The sequence below is a fragment of the Nylanderia fulva genome, unplaced genomic scaffold (assembly GCF_048542155.1).
Source record: "Nylanderia fulva isolate GAGA-0341 unplaced genomic scaffold, ASM4854215v1 Scaffold17, whole genome shotgun sequence".
NCBI lineage: Eukaryota > Metazoa > Arthropoda > Insecta > Hymenoptera > Formicidae > Nylanderia > Nylanderia fulva.
Window position 1 is genome coordinate 4,317,645 of NW_028189945.1, and position 23,153 is coordinate 4,340,797.

At 35.6% G+C, this 23,153-nt stretch overlaps 1 protein-coding gene across 3 annotated transcripts in view; it reads right to left on the minus strand.

Moving 5' to 3' along the window:
- The window catches only part of LOC114944254 (PTB domain-containing engulfment adapter protein 1), a 35,125-nt gene that overhangs the window by 8,561 nt on the left and 3,411 nt on the right, over positions 1-23,153 (minus strand). Inside the window, exon 1 of one of the 3 annotated variants that reach the window (XM_029320074.2) lies at positions 14,149-14,392. The exons of the other annotated variants lie outside the window; for them this stretch is intronic. The gene's annotated coding sequence lies outside the window, so the exon portion shown is untranslated. Of the gene's footprint in view, positions 1-14,148; positions 14,393-23,153 lie in introns of those variants that run through there. 3 annotated transcript variants of the gene reach the window in all.

Here is a 23,153-nt window from a genome sequence, read left to right on the forward strand (position 1 = left end):
TCATTAAGAACCATCAATTGCGTTAACTCATAAGCTTTAAAGTTGGCGTAATCATGCAAAATATATGTATATTCGAAAAATACTGGCTATAAAAATTCAAACATAAAAAAATGAAATATTCACGATATTTAATATAATAAAATTGTTTGCATCACCAATTAATATTCATGCACTGCAATAATATTTAAATAAATAAACAAGGAGTGCCTTATCAAGATATATACACTTGATATTTTTTCCGAAAGCTGAATGTCAACGAGATGATGGAACAGGTCGTGCAGGCTTGACGACATATCCAAGGTGTATACATATATACACACCTGTATATCTAGATACACAAAATGTATCTAGATACCCAACACTGGATGCGAACAGTACAGGGCTTCGGATATATTGTTAACTTGCAGTCTTGATCTTTCAAAAATTTAAAGAATTGGGCTATTCAAAAAAATATATGAAAATGTATCTGAAAAAAAGCAATTCAGATACCATGTTTTGTATCTATCAATAGATACAGATAGAGATACTTCAGTTCAAATATATGTATCTCAGATGCACACTCAGATACACAAAATGTATCTAGATACCCAACACTGGATGCGAACAGTACAGGGCTTCGGATGATCGGGTACTCCATCAATTCATCCGGCCCACCGGATTCATGAAGCATCTAGGCGAGGCGAAGATTGAATTAACAGCGATACTAATTGACCAACCGGCACCGCCAATGGTGGCCAACAGCTGTTGCAGCTGCAGCAGCAGCGATTGTCTCGTTGACGGTGGGGGAGTTTCACCTTGAACGTTACGCAACTATCGCTTCAACTATATGTATACAACACAGAACCATATGCACAGCCAGTTCGAGAGAGAGAGAGAGAGAGAGAGAGAGAAAGAGAGAAACGCGTTATAGACTTACGGTTGATCTGTGTGTTTAACGGTCGTCTCTAATGGTGCCAGTGTCGTCGGGCAATTACACAAATTCCATGAAAGCGTTTTTCCACGACAAAAGACTACACGCGACGTGTAACGGTGGATGAAGCGATTAGACGAGCGACAATCGTCGTTTTACCTGAGGAAAAACTGCCTTCGACCGAGATGGTCCAGTTATAAAATAACATGTGTTTCCTGTAATCGCTCTAGTTGGATCCCTTTTCATGGGTTAAGTATAAAAATTAAGCGCTTCAAATCGTTTTTAAAATTACTATAAATTATTAATATAGCGTAGGAAAAAATATAACGTTATGATGATGAACGCGATGATAAAGAGAAGCTCTCGCCGAAAGCTTTCATCGACCGACAAAATTGGCGGCGAAAGTTGTTGACATTTGGCGCGACGGGAGCGTGTGTGTATACTTATGGCTGCAGGAGGCCAGGAGAAACAACGTATGATTATTCATTATTCATGACGCGATTGTCCGCGGTAACTATACATTTTAATGATTTGCAAATGGGCCGGCGATTTAAGTAATGTCAAAGTCGTATATCGACGAAACGCCGCAAAGACGGCACGCTTACAAGCTTTCTGCGTGTTGCAACTTCCTAATTACTATAGAATGTTAATTTTTTTCTACTCTTTCAAATTGCTCGAATTTACTGTTTTTTTTTAGTACGACTCACGTTATATTAAAATCGATCTGATCGCGAATTGGATTTTCTCTCCTAAATCGAAAGACTGGTATTTCCTTAATCAATTATATTGAGTACCAATGAGCTGAAATTGCTCTTGATAATTTAATATTGTTGTATACTTCCAGAAGCACGCATGTAACCTTAGCTTTGTCCGATGAATCGAGGATAACAGCTCGATTAAGAAAATAAAGCTAAATTATACAGCTTCGACGTTTAAATCGTAACAGGAAAAGTTTTCGCTCAAGGAATTTTTTGTTCTTTCGCATAAATTTTTCACATACAATCATACGTTGTATCTTACGATTGATAAGATCGGTCGATTCATTAGGAGTCTAATGCCATAAATTAAAACAGTCTACGTGCGTAAGTCTTTTTATATTATCTCTTGTAATTTAATTATGCACTTGCGCGCGGCACTCAATTTTCGCGCATCATCGTATTTATCATCCGGCAATTTTTCGCGCTTCAAGCAATAGATGAAGCGTCATATTAACGCATACATATCGCTATCCTTGAATGCGTCTTTTAATGCCACAGTGCAGTTTTACACGCATGTGTTTCGTGCTAACAACGCGCGTATAGTTATTAGCATACGTTTTTGCGGCGCATCATCTTCTGATCGAACGCTAATAGATAGTCTCGAGTGATTATTATTATTATTTGTGAACACACACGCGGCTCGCGCACACACATCACGTGTATGTATGTACAATTCTATTTTAATATCCGCCTGTGTTTAGAAATTCCGTTTATAAAAGTGCAAAACCGTTGTGCGTCTTTCGTTTTATATAAATATTAAAGCGGTTGAGCAATAAAAATATTTACATAGGTCCACTACGTCTTAACTTACAAGTCAACGAAGCCTAATTAATCCCGATAACATTCTGAATGAATGATATATGATCCGTAAAAAAGAACCGCATTCAATTATGATTATTTTATAACCGAATGAGATAACCACTTGTTCATGTATAATGAGATAAATATTTTTCTTTCTTCAGATAAATATTTTTATTCATACATTGCGGATACTTGTATATTATTCTTTCTTTTTTTCTCGCAAAACGTTTGCAGATTTAATTTTTTTTATTTTATACAGTGTAACATTTTTACATCACGTCATGAATATCAAATTAAAAAATATAATCTCGACGTACACGTTTTTGAACAATAGTTGTCGTAATGTCGGTTGCCTCAACAGTGCCGTTTGTGTGAAAAACGCAGGATCCCTTATGCGGCCACGACTTGTCTTTGTGTTCTTTCCGAAGAGTGGCGTCGAATAGAGGATCCTTTCATTTGTACGTCAAGACACGATCGCTTCGCGTTCACGTTTCTGACACGTGGAATTTCGACTGTCGATTCCGGCCATCGTCGAATGTCATTCCGTTACGCATGTGAAAGGGCCCATCTATCTATTTTACCCGGTTGCACGCGTATCATGTATGTATATATACGGGATGTACGTGCAGGTTGTAATATATCATTGACGGATAAAATAATTGCTAAATGCCGAGCTCTTCCGGGTACAATAATACAAGCGCAATACGGAAAATCAAGGTGTCCAGCGGTCAGGAAAATCTGGAAAACCGGGTATTGTCAGGGGAAAAAATCAGGAAATTTTACTATTTATACGAATTTTTTCACATTATTCTACATCTGTCTCAATAATTTGAAAATTTTGATTAAATAAATATAACTTTTTTTACGCTTATAGTATGTTAATTCTCTGTGTTGTTAAAAATCGATTCATCTACTGCGTATTCGTTAATATATATATTTTCATCGTCGTGTTATTTTATTGCAATGTATTATATATTTCAAAATATATTATAACATTGCTCAAGAATTATAATATTGTTCAAGAACTTTATTTTAATTCATTTTTTATTAAAAATTAATACATTAATTTTATTAAAATATGAGATACCATGAAACTACAAGTATTATAATTTGTTAAAATATATTAAAAATAAAATTTGATATAATATAAATAAAAAGGTGATCATTTAAATAGTTAATAATGACACGTTTGTTTCGATATATATAATGCAGATTGTAATTGAATTAAATTTTTGTTTTTTTTTTAACTTCTGGATTTTTTCATTGTTAATAAAAATATCTCAAGGATTTCATGATTTAATATTTAATTAATTTATCATATAGATATTTGCAAATTATATATTTGAAAAAAATAATACTAAAAAGTCAGGGAAAAAATGAATTTCTAGTCTTGGAAAATCTGAAAAAGTCAGGGAATTTTTGTTATTGAGTCTGCTGGACACCCTAAAGATGGAATTTTGTTGCCACCAAAGAATTTATTCACGTTCGATCGGAGAAAAACCAGCTATTCGCTTAGGTCGTTCATAACGCGAGCGTTGCTATTAATAGCTAATTACGTGTCGAGGAGAAACACACGCCACATAGAGTCGATTATTGCCTAATTGAGGCGAGTCCTCTGCGATACACCTTGGAGCGTTCGGCGCAAAAACCGATACTTTCCATCTTTCTTATCGCGAAACGCGAATCGCGGATAATCTACCTGGCGGATGTAGGCGCCTCTCGCGTGCGATTCTGCCTTCGCAAAGTTGCTATCGCGTCTATGCGCGGTCGTGCATGACGCGACGAAGGTTCTACTTTCTTCGATGGCCTCTCTAGAATCGGTCCCGTCTTGCAAATACTGCGTACATACGCAACACACGCGTCATATGTATGTACATACGGTGACCATGTTTTCGAGGAAAAAATAAAGGACAAATTTGCAAATTTTAGGTTGTTTCAACTTTGTTTCAACATGTTTCTAAATCAGTTTGCAACCAGAGATCGACGGGCAAAAAAGAATTTCTGTGACTATCAGAAGTCTACGTTCTTACTTTTGTAGTTTGAAACTGGTTCGACTATGTTGAAGCAAACCCTTGGTTTCTAAAGTAGACCCCGATAACAACAGGTACCGTTGTTTTCATATAAATTCTAAACGTTAATACAACATATGCTCCAATAACTTTACTATGTTAATAGTAAATTTACTATATACATTATTAATATTTTTTATTATGGTAAATATTAATCAGAGAAACCTCTGCGATTACCATGATTTTCAGGGTAAATTCTAAGGGAAAATTCTCGCCGTGTATAAGTAGAAATTTATTTGTGATTGCGTGTTGTAAAAGAAATTATCCAGGCGTTTACTTCGAAACTGAATATTTCATCGCGCAATTCTCTTTTGAAATAACTACGGTGACCATATTTTCTGAGATAAAATAAAGGACAAGTTTGAAAATTTTAGAGCTTTGTCTCAACACGTTTCCAAATCAGTTTGCAACCGTGCAAAGAGATCGACGAGCAAAAAAAATAATTTTGTGACTATCAAAAGTTTACGTTCTTATTCCTATAGTTTGAAATTGATTCGACTATGTTGAAACAAAACCTCTTAAATAGGTACCAAGAAAGAGGTACCGTTTTTTCATATAAATTCTCACATTAAACTACATTAGACAATAAAACGCGAAATAAAAAATAAAAGACAACATTTTTTAAATAAAGGAAATTTGCAATAAATCTAAAGGACCGTTACTTGAAAATGAAAGACTGTCCTCTAAAATAAAGGATGGTCACCGTAGTCGTACACTACACTCTCTGCTCGGACTTACTTTTGTATTTAATAATGAACGTATAGCCGAGTCGCTCGCTTTCGCGTAATAAATTGTAAGGCAACTTTTACTATTGCGAGCTAAATCTTAACGGTGCATCTCTCTCTTTCCCTCCTTGTTATGAAAACTTTGCAAGCAATAACCGCAACTTTCACGATAAATTCCCATAAGGGAGCTTCGATCACTCGTGACGCGAAAAAAAATAAACCAGCATGTCAATTAGAGGGATAATTCGTAATCTGTAATCATATAACGTTGTTAAAAGAAATATGGATACGAGAAGATAGTTATCTATGCGCGGGATCCGGATAAAAGAGAGAAAAGAGCGCAACTATTTATTATCTATCGCATGTATTATTAGGGAGGTAGACATGTGTAACGCCAACACACGTATTTATCCGTTTTATAATGAAAATTATACATACAAGTTGCGCGGATATATTTATGATCATCGAATATATAGCATGCATTTAATTTTTTTCGTTCTCAATAGTCAACGAATATACGAAAATTTAAATTACAATATCGTGCAATTAAAAAATGATTTAATTTTTTTCAAATTTATTGTCGGTCAAGCTCGTCAATTAGAAAAAATTAAAATTAAAAAAATAACGAAAAAAATTAAAAATATATTTATTAATCATTATAAAACTTGCTCCAATTTTTTCTCGTGCGTCGAGCTCATCAATCAGCATAATATAATTTTCCAATCGCGACGCAGTTTGCGGCTGCACCTTGAATAATCAAAGGGACTTGTTGCGATGATCGGCAGGATTTATAATTGGCGGAATGCCAGTTTAATCGCTTCGGGTAATCGCCATTGTCTGCCACGAATCGTAATCGTGCTCGGCAAACCGCGAACACGCAAGAAGAGTATAAGGAACGAGGGCGGACAGTTTGATGATGTATACCTATCGCACGACGGAGAAAGAGAGCGGCACAGATCTCGCACGACGACGACGGCCAACGCAACACACGCGGCTTCGGCGTTCTCGACCTCTTTGCCGGCCTATACGTGGGAGGAATGGAGGAAGTCGTGCATTAAATCCGAACCTCTCCACCTTTCAGCGCTTAAATGGCCTCTCAAATGGCGCGGCCATCGTCGCGCACTTCGACCGCACAAAAAAGCGATTGCGCCCATTTCCGAATTAAACCTTGGATGTACGCGCGTGCGACGTCGAGCTCCTCGTCGAGAGTCCCAGGTCTCGTTCTTCGAGAACGTCCTCTCCGGGACCAGGGTGTCTAGCGATCAGAGAAATCTGGCATTGTCAGGAAATTGTACTATTTATCTGGATTTTTTCGCGTTATTCTACATTTGTCTCGATAAGTTAAAATTTTTTATTAAATAGATATACATTTTTCCTTGACTCCCACGCTAATTTTCTGTGTTGTTAAAAATGGATTCATCTACAGCGTGTTCGTTAATTTATATTTTCATCGTCGTGTATTTTATTTCAATGTGTTTAATAGAGACAAAACTAAAAAATTGGATACAATATAAATAAAAGAGGTGATTATTTAAATAGTTTATAGTGACATGTTTGTTTCGATTATCGTACATAATGCAGATTGTATAATTGATTTAAATTTTTGTTTTTTTTTAACTTCCGAACCTTTTCATTGTTGACAAAAATATCTCAAGGATTTCATGATTTAACATTTAACTGATTTATCATATAGATATATGCAAATTATATACATATTTGGAAAGAATAATAGTAACAAGTCACGGAAAAAATGAATTTCTGGTCTTGGAAAATCTGAAAAAATCAGGGAATTTTTTTCATTGAGTCTGCTGGACACCCTGGGAACGTTCGATATTTTCGTTTTTGATCTGCTAATTGCTTATATCCTTGAATATCTGAGTGTGCATCTGAGATATATTTGAATTGAAGAATCTCTATCTGTATCTATTGATAGATTGATATAAAACATGGTATCTGAATTGCTTTTTTCAGATACATTTTCACATATTTTTTTTAATAGTCCACTTCTTTAAATTTTTGAAAGATCAAGACTGCAAGTTATCAATATATGGTCATCAACACCGGTTGAGCGATTATTAAGCATTGGTAAAATTTTAGTATTATATGGCGAAATAGTTTGAATAACAAGATCTTTGAGACATTTCTCCCATGTTAAGACTAACAAATAAAGTCGTAATATACACAAAAATATTAATAAAGATAAAAGAATTATATAGTATTTTGTACAAATTACCATTATTATAGATAAAATATAATTTAAAAGTATCTGATATGTATCTGAAGTACTTTTAAAATATCTGAGTATTTGTATCTATATATACATTTTAATTTGTGTATCTGTATCTGTATCGAGATACATTTTAAATGTATCTTACCCATCACTGTTCGCATCAAAGCCGCTCCTTATGGCGTCCCCCTTTCTATGACGAAAATCGAGGCGAAATCAATTTTGTTCTTACAATAGTGACGATCTAGCCGCTCTCTCTCTAATTCTTTTATTTGTTAATTTTTCAACGTTGTGCTTCAAATTAATTCGCTTAAAAAATTCAAGGTAGTAAACATTAAATATGTATAATGTAAACGAAGAAATTTTTCTCTTAAAATTTACTCTGAAAATTGGTATTGAATGAAATTTATAAGTTTCTCTGATAAATATTTACCACAATAAAAATATTAATATATACAAAGTAAATTTTATTATGTATATATAGTAAAATTAATCAAACATATCTTATTGTGTGTGATAGATATATGTGGTAGAATTTATCCGCGGCGAGCGGATAAATTCTATAAGAGAAATTTTTAAACGTGCTTGAAATTAATTCGCTTAAAATTAAAAAGTTTAACGTAGTAAACATTAAATATAACATGCACGGAGGGAATTTTCTCTTAGAATATTCCCTGAAAATCATGATAATCGTGGGACAATATATGATATTGGAACAATTTTGTAAAGTTTCTCTAATTAATATTACCCGCAATAAAAATATTAATAAATGTAGTAAAATTAATCGAACATATTTTATATCTTATTGTGATACGCATTAATTGTTTTATTGTGATAAGTATTAAACAGAGTAACTCTTATAAAACGATTATCACGATTTTCACGGTAAATTTTGAAAGAAAATTATGTGCATATTAGCGCACGTTTGTTTTTAATTACATGGAAAGACGATATTGTGATTCGTAAAGTTTGAGTAGGTTATTGGATAAATTTTAGAATGCGACGTGTTCAGTTTCTTATAAGAGAATCAATTTCTTAAAAAGGTATACGCGAATGTATCGAGAGAGAGTCGCTTGAGATTATTATTAGAATCATTCTTTATAGCGAAGACTTTCATTCGAAAAATAAAAGGAAATCTTGAGCGCGATCCGCGGCGAGCGGAACGCAAAAAGATAGCACAAACGCGAGCGAATATTCGATTTGCATAGAAAGGATGACGTGTGGAAAAGTGCGTTAAGAATTATTAGCCGAGAGCCTGTGGACCATATTAATCGCCACTGAATGACTATAAGTTTGACGAGGTAAACTATTTTTCCAGCGGATGCGGTCAATTAGAAAATGCCCTCGGTCGCACTTTCTCTCGAGTTCCTGTGACGCCTTCTCGGTGCAATGCTATTTAAAAAAAAAATCTTGTGGGTCGTGACCCACATGATCAGCCATCACGAACAGCTTTAATCTTCCGTCGTAAAGAATTTTCGCTTGGAAAAAAATCAAACGCGCATTCTTCTCTTATCTTGCGTTATCTCTTATCTTATTAACCATTATCCTTTCAACTTTAATAACTAGAAGATTAATGACATCATTGTTTCGCAAACATTTTATATTTCTTACATTTCCTATGTATATATAATTATATATTTTGCAGATAAAAACGTGTGTTTTGACCTATTTCAGACTCATTAATGTTATTCGATATTTGTATTCATTAAAAAGTCAGTTTTGACACGCAACAACGCTTTCTTGTTCTTTTCGCTCTATATCTGCCTTTAAATATAAGCGCGTTATTTCATAGCGTTTATGGCAGCGATATGTTGTGGGTACAATGCCCAGGTAACAAGCGAAAAGAAACCAGCGTCTAATATTCCCACACCAAACGTAAAATGTGCTATTGTATTACATTACGTGTGCAGGATGTGCCAACGGAAAATTTTCCGCTTCCGGACAATTATGTATCGCGTCAAGCATGATAGAAAAGTACGTATAGATCGATTGTATAGTGTTGTTAATCGCGGAGAAACAAGATTTGTGTGAAAATTATTCTCTTCTTCTGAAAGGAAACGCTGATATATACGCTTGTATTTTGAGATATATCTACTTGCGCTGTCGCTTTTAAATCCTGGTTCTCATCACATGATAATGAACTGTGTACATGTGTTAATTGATGAATGTGATTTCCTCATACAAAATGCATCTCAAACTCCGATTTGCATGTAACATAAATTTAATCCTGAGATTTTTATAATTGTCATATAATCGATACGTGCTATTGCATATCTGTTATATAACAGATATTCCCGGGACACAAATATATATATAAACGCAGCTATATTTTTTAAAATATCATCTCGTTCCAAACGAAATAAAAACATTAGCAGCTTTCCGAGATAGCCGCGAGACATTACTGCGTCTCTTGATAATTCACGTATTGTAGATAAAACTGTGCGTGAAAAAATGTGCCCCAACTACATATGTCACTGTCATCACAAATAACAGAACTATGTTCTCCAAAGTTCTTGAACATTGTCTAGCATCACGATAATGTATTTCCTATATCTATGCATAAACATAGATAAATACTGAGAGTTTGAGAAAAAAACACGTCAGGAGAAGTTTCAAGATTTCAGAAAACGTCCATTAAAGTGAATTTTAAATTTCGCTCATTTGACACGTACTCGAGATCTCCTTTTTTTGCCTTTTCAGAGCAACGAGACACGATAAAGCACGACTGAATTTATGAAAAAAAAGTCACGGTGCCCGTCAAACGCTATCAGTCTCGACGTGATTTTTTACGAACGTTTGACGCTTGTATTGATTGCCGACGACCTTTGACACGAATTTTTCAGTCTTTCGATAACCCGGCGACCTCGCGAGGCACTAATGGTGCCTGGTGGCGCTTAATAATACTTTTTCAGCCTACTTATTTCGAAACTTATTTATGGCGATAACATCGATAGCCTTTCCTTAAGATGGGATATATCTTTGTTTGTATGAAAAATAACACTTTCGAAAAATCAAAACAATGTTTCGGCAAGATTATATAACGCTGTCCTCGATTCGGCTGCGTCGAGCTGTAATTTTTTCAATAATTCCACGGATAATAAAAGAAAAGAAAAAAGAAAAACTCGCACTCGTGAGTTGCATCGTCATTTTTCGTGCAAACATATGTTGAACTACGTCGCAGCGAATGTATATGCATGTTGTAAACGGATTTTAAAGCGATAGAAATAGAATTTGTTTGGAAGAGATGAGGTTTAAAGGTCATCACTTAAACGTTCAGGCATTATTATTATTGTTTCAACAACAGATTCCTATATAGACGTATCGTCATTGTGTCACGTATCCATTTCGACACACTAGGTTCATTTCAAAATGAAACAAACCCGCGATCGATCACCGATCAAAATTTATAAATCAAAATATGAATACGTATATTTTTATATCCTTTTTATAATTTACATTTTTTAATAACTGTGTTTATATAAGCTGTCTTAAAAATTATTATCTAGAAAATTATCTGGATGAGTCGCTATATAATTTTACCTTTTAACCAGATATATTTAAAACAAAATTATCTTCATCTTATCAGAGATAAATTCACATATTTTTCTCATCTTTATCTAGCTAATTTTCCAATCATCTAAGCACAACACTGTCTTTCAGACACCCTATAGCGAACGGTGCGGCCTTTTGGTGCCCCTAGAGGGCAACCGGTGAACGAGAGACGGCCTTGTAAAAACTAATACTGTTACTTCCTGAGATACTTGCGACTCTCCCAGTAGCTCTGCCGTCTAATTGCAGCATATAGCAGCGAGAAAACGGGATGAGAACCGCGTCATTATCTTTTATCCAGAGAGGCGCGCTGCTTAACGTCGCGGCCTGGCTAATTGTCGTTAGATTTACTGTCGCCATTATCAGCCATTGAGCGGTTACGAGCGCACAATTAAGCAGTGATAAATTTATCTCCGCTCAAATCCACTTGGTTCACTCTGACCGAATGAAATTATAATGGCGTGAATATATATAGCGCGCGCGAGTGGAACGCATCAAGCACGAGCGAATATTAAAGTCACTTTTAAAAAATATATAATGTCAGCAGTCTGTTGTTAAGCAAATAAATACGATATATGATCTAAAATAATGTCGAAGAATATTTGTAAGTTTATGCTTAAAAAAATGTGTCTTAAATAAAATTTGGAAAATCATATAATCAAAAATTTTATAAGAGTTATTTATCTGATTAATATTTACTACAATAAAAAATATTAATATGTGCATAGTAAAATTAATCGAACATATTTTATATTTTATTGTAGTAGATATTTTTTATTGTGGTAAAAATATTACCCAAAGAAACTCTCATAAAATTCTTCCAATACCATATTGCCTCGTGATTACCATAATTTTCAGGGTAAATTCTAACAATAAGAGAAAATTCTCTCTGTGTACATATAATGTATCTGTTCGCCGTGTGTTTATAATGTTTGTATAATACGCCTAATCAAAATTGTCACTTATTCTTTACAGCAAATACAAACAGATGAATAATGAAATAAATCGTATATAAATATAGAAAATAACATTTAATTTACCATTACAATATATACTTATAAAAACGAGAATTATAATTTCTCCATTGTTTTTAGAGTATCATTGTTTGGTTGCTAATACAAACTTTTCCTTCGAGTAAAGTTATAGGCGTATCATATCGCGTTGAATATTTACGTCTTCTAGAGAAGAAGAAGTTCTAAGAGAAGAAGCGAGAAGGATATAAAACACCTTTAATGGTGCGACGAAGAAACTCGCGGCCGATTGTCCTATCTTCGAGAGTCGAAGATCGATTCCGGTCGAGAGGCGGAGGTCTCTTCTCGAGCGTGTTACTCGATGTAAGAAAGTAATCGACGAAACGGCGACGCTTAAGGAAAAGTGGAGCGCCCGCCCGTAATTTGCGGATTTCACTGAAAAGCCCGCACCAACACTCGCACAAAGTCGTTATGATTTCATCTTTCTCTCCGCTCGTCGCTCGCGCGATCGGACTCGCGATCTCGACGTAAGAAAGTGATTCTATTCGCGTCCGAGCGATTTTATTGCGCGCGTTTTCACTCGCGCGGAGAGAGAGAGAGAGATAGATAGAGATAGAACGGAATGACCCATTTTATTATTTGCACCTCCCTGAGAGAAGATTAGGCGGAGGTGTTTTCCGCGAGTGTATTCCGTGAGAGGAGCGAGCAGACAATCAGCCGCTAATTACACGAAGCTTATCGCGAGATTAGCTAGCCATTAATTACGGCGTTACGGATGAAGGGACCATCTTCGCGTGTCCTGTACGCACGCTTCCGTGCGATGACTTTCGAATCCGCGGCGCGATGGGAACGATGCGTTGGTAATTAAGCCTAATCAAGGAGATTTTGCACGTGCGAATGACGTCGGTCCGACTATCTCGCGCGTTGGCCGGATGTCGATAACTCCGGAGTCGACATATAATGACAGCGTTAAAACAATGATCTTTTAATGTCGGGATTTTACACATATATATCTTTACACATGTTATATAAAATAATCTTATATTTACATCTCTGATTAATATTTAGCACAATAAAAATCTATTTTTCCAATTTTTTGATCAATTTTACCCGACAGCATATCTTTGTCTCTTTTAATTTAAAAAAAGAGATAAAAGACTGATTTTTCTCGGTAAGTTTTATCTGACAAGTAGCATATTTTCGTCTTTTTTGAAATAAGTTATAAAAAAAGGGATAAATATATATGCTATTTGTCAGATAAAATTTACCAAGAGTTTGAACAACCGCGGCCCTAAAAAATATTAATACTACAATAAGGTATTAAATATACTTGATTAATTTTACATTTTACTATGTACATACATAGTAAAATTCATTATATAGATGTACATATTAATATTTTTATTGTGATAAATATTAATTAGAAAAACGATTGCCATGATTTTCAAGGTAAATTCTAAGAGAAAATTCTCTCTGTATAATTTTCATCAAATCGTCTCTTTTCCTCTCTCTGCTTTTCAGTATTACAGTATTTTATTATTTATTACCATTATTTGTTTCTCATCTTCTAAATATACAGAAGAAATTTTCATCAAGAGAGATTTTCATAAAGAATAAAAAATATTAATATGTAACATATTTTATATCTTATTGTGGTAGATATTAATATTTTTTACCGTAGTAAATATTAATCAGAGAAACTCTTATAACATTCTTCCATTATCATATTGTTTCACAATTACTATGATTTTTACGGTAAATCCCAAGAGAAAATTCTCTCCATGTATAATGCTCGTGTGTGAAATTTTTCCACACTGGAAAAAGAATTTTTTTGCATTAACAAAAATTCTGTTCCAAGATGAACGAAACAGAATTACTGGTTGAATCTACCAAAATTCCTTTTATAATGCAACAAAGTATCTTGTTTGCACAAACAACTAATTTGTTGTGCAAACCAGATGCTTGTTACATTAAAAGGAATTCTGATAGATTCAACCAGTAATTCCGTTTCGCTCATTTTCCAACAGAATATTTGTTAATGCATAAAGATGTTTGTTCAGTGCATGTATTAAATTCTGTTAAAAAATAACGTGTTACGTCAACCATCGAGTCGCATCTCTCGCGCAACAGTCACTCACCTACTATCCTTGCACGTGCAAACGATTCACTGACATTCAACGAGGTCGCGCATTCCCAAACTTCGCAGAGAGAAGAAGGTAAATATATGACAAGATGTGCAAGATTCCAAGACGCGTGACAGAGTACCGATGATACCATCCGACTAACGGCTCGCGATGGACTGACTCGAGACTCGAACTCGCGAGCACCACGTTGCGGAGCAAGATGAGCGGAGAACGACGAGAAGAACCGGACGAGCGCGAACCGAACCGATCTCCTCTCCTCCGTCGTTCTGACTCTGAACGGCCGGTCGTGGGAGTCGAATCGCTCGTCGCCTAGGTAGATTATTCGGTGGAACGGCGACTGATACGGAGTGGTGTGGTACCACCAGCCACGGTCGGGTCGAGAGACCCGTCATCCTTCACGATCCACCTACTCCGACCGTTCGTTATCTATCTGTCATTAATGAGGAAACATAACTGGCAACGAAACGTCAAATTAAGCGATTATTTGTGGGCACGCCGGTGTAATGGAATTTTCGAGATTCTGATGAGATGAAAGAAAGGGTGTGTCGGAGAAGGGAAAAAAAGACGAAGAGAACAGATTGCGGAAATTCGTATCTCCGGAGTACTTGGAAGCCAGAACAAGAAAAAGAGAAAGAGAGAGAGAGAGGAACTGGTCGGTCGAGAGTTGTCGCGCCGGCTCTTCGTAGAATAGAGTAGCGCGATCGTTGATGGTAGATGATCCGATAGAATGAGAAGGGATACGAGAGGATGGCGGTACCAGCCACGGCCGAGACCGCCGAGCCTGTCCGTCCTCCATCGCGGGTCGTTACAGAGAGGAGGACGAAGATGAGGGAGCAAAGAGAGAGAGAGAGAGAGAGAGAGAGAGAGAGAGAGAGAGAGAGAGAGAGAGAGAGAGAGAGAGAGAGAGAGAGAGGCCAAGTCGTATATATTCTTACGATCAAGAGATCCATTCCATCTCGGTCCCTTCGCGCTAAATAGATAAGAGGATAACCGGCGCCGCGACCGAGATCGTCTCTCTCGGAACAATCGGCCGACGATGATTACTCGGTCCATTTTCTATTCATAGCTCGTCGGCGAATGTGTTAACGTGCGCGCGGACTGGAACCTTTAAACCCGGTAATCACTCGGGGAATTCAATTCACTCGACCCGCTATAGATATACCGGGAGAATGAACCGTAACGTCAATTGTCACGAATAAACACAGCTGTCATTTTCGACGAGCAACACTATCAGGGTGTCCAGCAGACTCAATGAAAAAAAATTCCCTCACTTTTTCAGATTTTCCAAGACCAGATATTCATTTTTTCCCCGACTTTTCAGTATTTTTTTTTCCAAATATATAATTTGCATATATCTATATGATAAATCAATTAAATGTTAAATCATGAAATCCTTGAGATATTTTTATCAACAATAAAAAGATTCGGAAGTTAAAAATTTTAGTAAATTATACAATCTGCATTATGTACGAAACAAACATGTCATTATAAACTATTTAAATAATCATCTCTTTTATTTATATTAGATCACATTTCTTTTTTAGTTTTGTCTCTATCAAACACGTTGAAATAAAATAACACGACGATGAAAATATAAATTAACGAACACGCTGTAGATGAATCGATTTTAAACAATACAGAAAATTAACGTCCTGGAAGTCAAGAAAAAGTTTATATTTATTTAATAAAAAATTTTTAATTATCGAGACAAATGTAGAGTAATGTGAAAAAATCCAGATAAATAGTATTTCCTGACTTTTCCCTGACAATTCCAGATTTCTAAAATTCCCTGATAATGAATGACCAGATTTCTAAAATTCCCTGATAATGAATGGTCGGTTTTCCAGATTTCCCTGACCGCTAGACACCCTAAACACTACCGAGGTCTAGACTCTAGACTTTAGGTCCGAAATTACGTCGTTCGCGTTCGTTCCCCGCGAATGAGACTGCGATTTCGCAGCCAGGAGAGATTTTCACTGTCGTATGGGCAATTATAAAATCCTTTCGCCCGTTCAAATTTCTCTCTTTCTCTCTCTATCTCTGTAAGATCAAAGTTATGCGCAAAAATTCGCAAATGTCCTTCCTGAGAATTTTATAAAGCCATTCACACATACATACACATATGTATACACACGCACACAAAAGTGAAATTCAGGGCGAGGTTTCGCGACAGGATGCACGTGCACTTCTACGCACTTTGCCGCGGTATATAAATGTGAAACATTCGCAGCAAGTGACCCCGCGTTTACACACATACATATACGTATACTAACGTTTCGCTTTTATGAGTGCTCACTATCAGCGAGAATGCGCATTCAACTACCGTTTGTGAGAAAATAATGCCGAATTGCGAAATCACGAGGGCCGTTCCGCAAGCGCGACGTAAGAGGTGCGTGACTGCGAGATCATAAATTTTTCCATCATTTTTTCTCTTTCTCTCATTCTTTTCATTGTTTCCTGCCACGATCACAAATCATTACTCTGAAAGAAATTAATGAGATTTATTCGCGAAAAGTTTACTCGTTATAAATAATCCCCTTTCAACTATTTTTTATCTGATCATCAACGTAAAAATTACAAATTAAAATAAATAAAAAAACTTTAAATATTAAAATTTTATTTTAATTTTGAAAAGGAAGATTGGAAGACTTTTATAAGAGTTTTCTTTGATTCACCACAATAAAAAATATTAATGTATATATCTAGTAAAGTTAATATTTGAATATGGAGCATATTTTCAGGGTAAATTCTAAGAGAAAATTCTCTCTGTGTAAAGTCCTGAATCGGAGCAACTCTCGCGTTTCGGCGATCGATTAGAAATTTTGCTTCGTTAAAATCGTGCGCTGCAAAAACAGAAAGTGATTTTTATCTCCGCGCCCAAACCGGCTTTCGCGAAAAGAAGTCCGGGATTTCCGCGTGTCAAGTATTGCGGGACAACAAAACGCAATACTTCCCAAACAAAACACCGCGTTAAAGCGTTTTGGCGTCAAAGCGAGTCGAATCGAATCGAATCGGAGTGCGGGAATGTTAAACGCAGGACAGGCTTTATAGGTGTGATTCAGCGTCCGGGCAAAATAAAACCAGTTTTTTTTCTCTTCTCGCGTCGCCACTCTCGCGTCGTCTCATTCATTATACAATCAAAAGGTTGGAGATCTCCGGTTGCACAATTTTTGTTTTGGTTCCTCCTTTCCATTCGCCGCTTCCGCGAATAGACTTTCGTCTAGGTTCGATATCTCTCGCGATCCCAGATTGGATATGCAAATCTTCGGCAAAACCGTCTCTCGTCGATCTTTTCGGCAAAACTTTCTCAAATTCGGTTTCACCTCGCGGCGGCGACGATCAAATCCGGACAATGCTTAATCGTTACTAGTAGTAGTCCGTGTGCGCGAAAGTATAGGGAAAGTATCTCTCGATTCGCTCGCGTGTCCAACATACATATCGTCGGTGAAACAAAAAAAATTCGGATATATCATCGCGCGTAATTATCGGATAATTATCCCCCAAGGGATATATCGCGGAATAAAAAAATTCACAAATTGTGTCTATGCAGAAAAGAGTATTTTACAAAAGCGTAACGTAAGTATAACTGTCATCGAATGTCAAATCAATTCGCGAGAAACCCGAACCGTGATATTTCCCGACTCGAGATCACCTATTTTACGGGTATTGTGAATTGTAGAGCTAGGCGATAACGGGACAAGGATTTATTCTTGTATACGTACACACATTGCGCCTTTACTTTACATAATAACGGTGACCTGGTGCTTATTTAAAGAAAAAAAAATGAGTGCGCGACGGTGACTTGTCGTTTTCTGTTTTCTATTACGTGAGAAATAATTATTACGGTGCGTAATTCGGCTGGAATCTGCGACTAATCGAAGCGATCTTGTCTGCACGCGATATATATAATACGCTTTTGCAAATATGTGTATGTACGTGAAAGATTCACTGGAAACGCATTTGCATACACATCTAGTACGCCCACTTGATAAAAACGAGGGAGTAAGAGGCAGAATTGCGATCTATCTCTTGAAATTCCCAGTAATGAGAAACATACGCCGCAAAAATATCGATGCGTCGCATTTATTGTGCAGCCGCGAATGCATTTTTCTACGTGACTTCTCTCTTCCTTCTTTCTCTCTCTTATTGCGCGCACGCTTCGATTTACACTTTCATTTTTCGTAATGACGTTCGCGCAAAACGCACGGATCACGCGCACGGGCGTGAAATCGCAATCTCTAGCCACGTAATCATCGCGAGCCAAGCATGGAACGGGATCATGAGAACTCGAGTAATTTAAATCGTATAATAAAACTCACAATGAATCATCAAATTAGTACAATAATTAAATAGTTTGAATAATAGAATTATCAAATTAGTATAATAATTAAATAGTTTGAACAGTTAAAATAATTCGCAGCATTAGAAGAAGTTAAAATATTTCAATACATTCGCAAAAATTGGCTTAATTTTATGACATGAATATCGGATTTCAGCACATTTGATCTAATTTTTTTTTTTTAGATTTTATTTCATCCACAACAAAAAATTAAATTTTTACATTATTCGGCATCGTGATGTAAAAATATTGATAGAACTCGAGCCAAGCATAGAACGGAATCTTGAACACTCAAGTAATTTGTATATCATATAATAAAACTCTCCATAAATCATCAAATTAAATAATTAAATAGTCCTCAAATAATTCGGAACATTAGAAGGTTTTAAAATATTTAAATTCCTCTTGATTTTATGTCATTAAATATCAATTCCACATTCAATTTTTTTTCTAACATTCGAGATTTTATTTCATGCATAACAACGAATCAAATTTTCACATCATTCGACATCGTGATGTAAAAATATCAATAGGTTCGAGAAATTGTTTGCAATGCATTAACACCGTGATAATGCATTGTTGCAATATAAGCATATACGTGTTATGTAACGTAAGATTTCAAGTTGATAATATAGTACGATGCCCGACGAAACACGTGGCAGACAATTTTTCAATTCGTGTATAGAATAATACGTCTCAAGCGGAAATAATAAAACTCTGCAACAGTATATCTCTAAGGATTTCCATTCGTTAAACCTGGCCAATGAATGTTTCCCGGAAAATTCTTTAATCAATCAAACAAGAATTTAATAACTCGGAAATTATTGGTGCGATACGCGAAGCACAGACCATTGTATCATCGAACTGACGTCGATGATGATTACGGAAACGGCTGGTATTAGGATAGAATAGAATTGATGGATTCGGTATGTATAATTTCCGCGTCGACAATGCACAAACGAAGGTTATCGGGAAGAAATGAGCAGTTCCGCGATGACGGTTTTTCAACTTTAATCGCGGTCTTTAATCGCCAACGCACGGCCATGAAATCGGATAAATGCAAAATAATTATTTAGAAATGATAACGTGTAGCAGAAATTCATACATCAAGTTACAGGTAAGAACCAGAAACACAGTTATATATATCATTATTTTGAGTTTATAGCTACTAACTGTCAACAAGATTTCTATTTTATAAAAACGTGTGAAGATCAAAATCAAGCGTCTCGATTTTTTGCGGTTAAATTAAAAGCTTACTCGTCACAAGTATCGAGATCGAATCGAAGCAAGCTCAAGTGACAGGAGTATATAAAATTGATCGTGGAATGCAGTTCACGCGTTCGTGTGAACGAACGCTTTGCAAGCGATGCGTGCATGTGCGTATCTTCCATATGTGCAGAACGTACATACGTATAGATACGGATTCGTTCCGTCTCGAGAATACGGATAAAGAAGCTGATAGTCACGTTGCAACTGTCGACTTCCTACTTGGCCTTCCTCTTACGTTTCCTTTAAATCCCATTCTTATAATACATTGAACATTTAAAGACGCATATCGACCAGCGTTTATTTTATCAGTTATCTCAACAATGAGGCTGTTCATTTATTATTTCATTAGTCGACAAGGTTTATAATTGCTTTTAAAGTATATAACAAAATATATTAAAATCTCACATCTAAACACGTGAACAATGTGTATAAATACACACATAGAGATTGATAACTATTTTTTATTCATATTTTGCTTCTCTCAGTACTTATGTTCGATGTACGAGAGAACCGTACATGCAAATTTCGCAAACAAAGAATGCAAGTCGTGCATTAATCACCGGAATAAACAGCGATTCATGGGTGACGTCGATTGCCGATCTCCGCATTACGTGGCGTTTTTTACGGACATTTTTTTTACGATTACCGAGTACAAAAGTGTCTGTCTCCCGTCACACGGCACACCCGTGATGTGTTTCCATAGATGTGTAAATAATATAAAAAGCGCCGATGAAACATTGCACAATTTGACATTCAAACTTATTCCCCATTAATTCGACTCATAAATAATGCATACGACGGATTAATAATTCATCGATTGCTTTATCAAATCTGCAAAATCTGTTTTATACCAGATAAACATACTTTGCAATAAATCACTTTCGCTCCGATTAATTGAAAATAAATTTTTAAAAATTATAATTATATAGCATGTATATTAACTACACAGAGAATTTTCTCTTAAAGTTTACCCCTGAAAATCATGGTAATCGTGGGAATTTTATAAGAGTTTCTCTGATTAAATATTTACTACAATGAAAAATATTAATATCTATCACAATAAGATAAAATGTTCGATTAATGTGACTATGTACATATTAATATTTTTTATTGTGGTAAATATTAACCAGAGAAACTCCCACGATTAATTTTACTATGCACATATTAATATTTTTATTGTGATCAATATTAATCAGAGAAACTCCCTCGATTACCATGATTTTCAGGATAAATTCTAAAAAAAAATTCTCTTCGTGTCATATTGAAAATTATACTTAGAAGAATATTTCTAATTAAAATTCAAAAAATATAACAATTTAAAATATAATCAAAATAAATTAATTATTTGTGCTCTTCAAAGCTGGGCACAATATTTTTCGTGATCTCGCGAAGCCCTTAAACTTGACCGATCCTGTTAATTTGTGTGATCAATGCCCCTATTACGACCATGGAAATATCCTCGAACTTCAATCGCAAAATTATTCTAAACCAGCTGGTCCCTTCGACCATGCTCTTGACCTGACCGTCCCTCAGCCCGCATTTTCGTGCGCCGACATGTGTCGTTGCACGAACAGAAGGTCGACCAAGTCCTCTTTCTCTCTATGTACCGGGTGACCCTATCGGGGCCATCCGCACCGTTATGTCCACGCGTAGCGACAATGTTCGAGATATAGAGTTACATGAAAGTTTCGTTGCGATACCATTATCAAAACAAACTAGGTATATTTATATATCAACAGCTATAGATAAAATATGACTCTCTAATGTTGACTGAAAACATACTGATAATGCCCGTTCGTTAGAATATTACTTCCTTCTTACAATCGGTATCTTCGAAACAAAATTTAAATGGTTGCTAATGTTCCAGTTGAAATGTGAAGATATATCAAGTATGTTAGTGCAACATAAATTTCACACATATACGCGCAGAATATTGCCTGCTAATAAATATAATTAACATACAAACGTGTAAATTTTGTTGTACGAGTTAGTTACCGGTATTATGTAAAACTATTCACAAGGATGAGTAACGATGTGATTAATATTACAAACTGAATTATATTGAGGATTAGTAGCGTAAAACGTTTCATGCTAAATCTGAAGAATGAAAGATTACACCAACATCTGTCTCGCAGGTGCGAGATTCTTTCGTGGGCTCTAACAGGTGCGAGTCATTTCTAAGAGCAGAAGAAAGTAAAACCGAAGTTTCATTGCAATCAACCGATCGATTTAAACTTTATTATTAAAAAAAAGCGCGACTCCCCCTCTTCTATTAAATATATAAATTTTATTTAACTTTAAATAACTCATATTTGAAATTTCTCTTTTCGTAAATTAAAAAGGACTATTAGTCATTTGATATCGTGTTTAAAAATCTGTGATTTAATATCGGGGTCTGTTACGCTCCGCGTCGCTCGTGTCCAGGTCTAATGACATTTCACAATACTCTATGGCTCACTATGGCTCGCATATGTAGGCAGCACCGGAATACCAGCACCGGAGACAAAGCGAAACGAAAACAACAGTCCGACCGTTCCTTTGCGGTATTACCGCTTTCCTGCTGCTCTCTCGCAGTGTCGTAACTAGGCGAACCTTCCGGCAGAGTTGAACGCGTGTCGTCAAAGCGCATCCAGACGTCTCCAGCGGTTATCGGTGCATCACGCGATAACGCTTAAAATGCAAATTATTTCGCCATCGAGAAAGCAAATTGCCTCTGTCTGACGACCGGCATTTCCACGGTTCCTTTTTTTTACCGATATAAATTGCTACCCTCGTCCGTACCGGGTGACTGAAGATCACCAACTGCGGGATGCATTCGTGGATTCTTCACATGAATTTGAATCGTTTTAAAATCGTTTTGTTTTATCGTTCTGTATATCGTAGAATAAACTGAGTAATCGATAGTAATTTAGCTTTAAAAAGCAAAAAGTGTGTAATAGACTTAATTCTAAGATTACATAAAAAAGTATGCAATTATTAGCAATCAAAATGATAGCGATCATTTGTAATAAAATTTAATAGACTTGATAATTGGTTTTTCTCTAAACGTCTTTACGACATGTCTACATTAAAGCCAGGTTTTTCCAAAGATTTAAATAAACAGAATTTATTTCCAATGATCGTGAGACAATATATGATTTTGGAAGAATTTTATAAGAGTTTCTCTGTGATTAATATTTACCGCAATAAAAATATTAATAAATGTATTAATAAAATTAATCAAACACATTTTATATCTTATTGTGACAGATATTAATATTTTTATTATGGTAAATATTAATCAGAGAAACTCGTATTAAACAATTACCATGATTTTCAGGATACAAATTCTAAGGATAAAATTCTCTCTGTATATAAATGAATAAATAATTACAGATAAAAATTGGATATC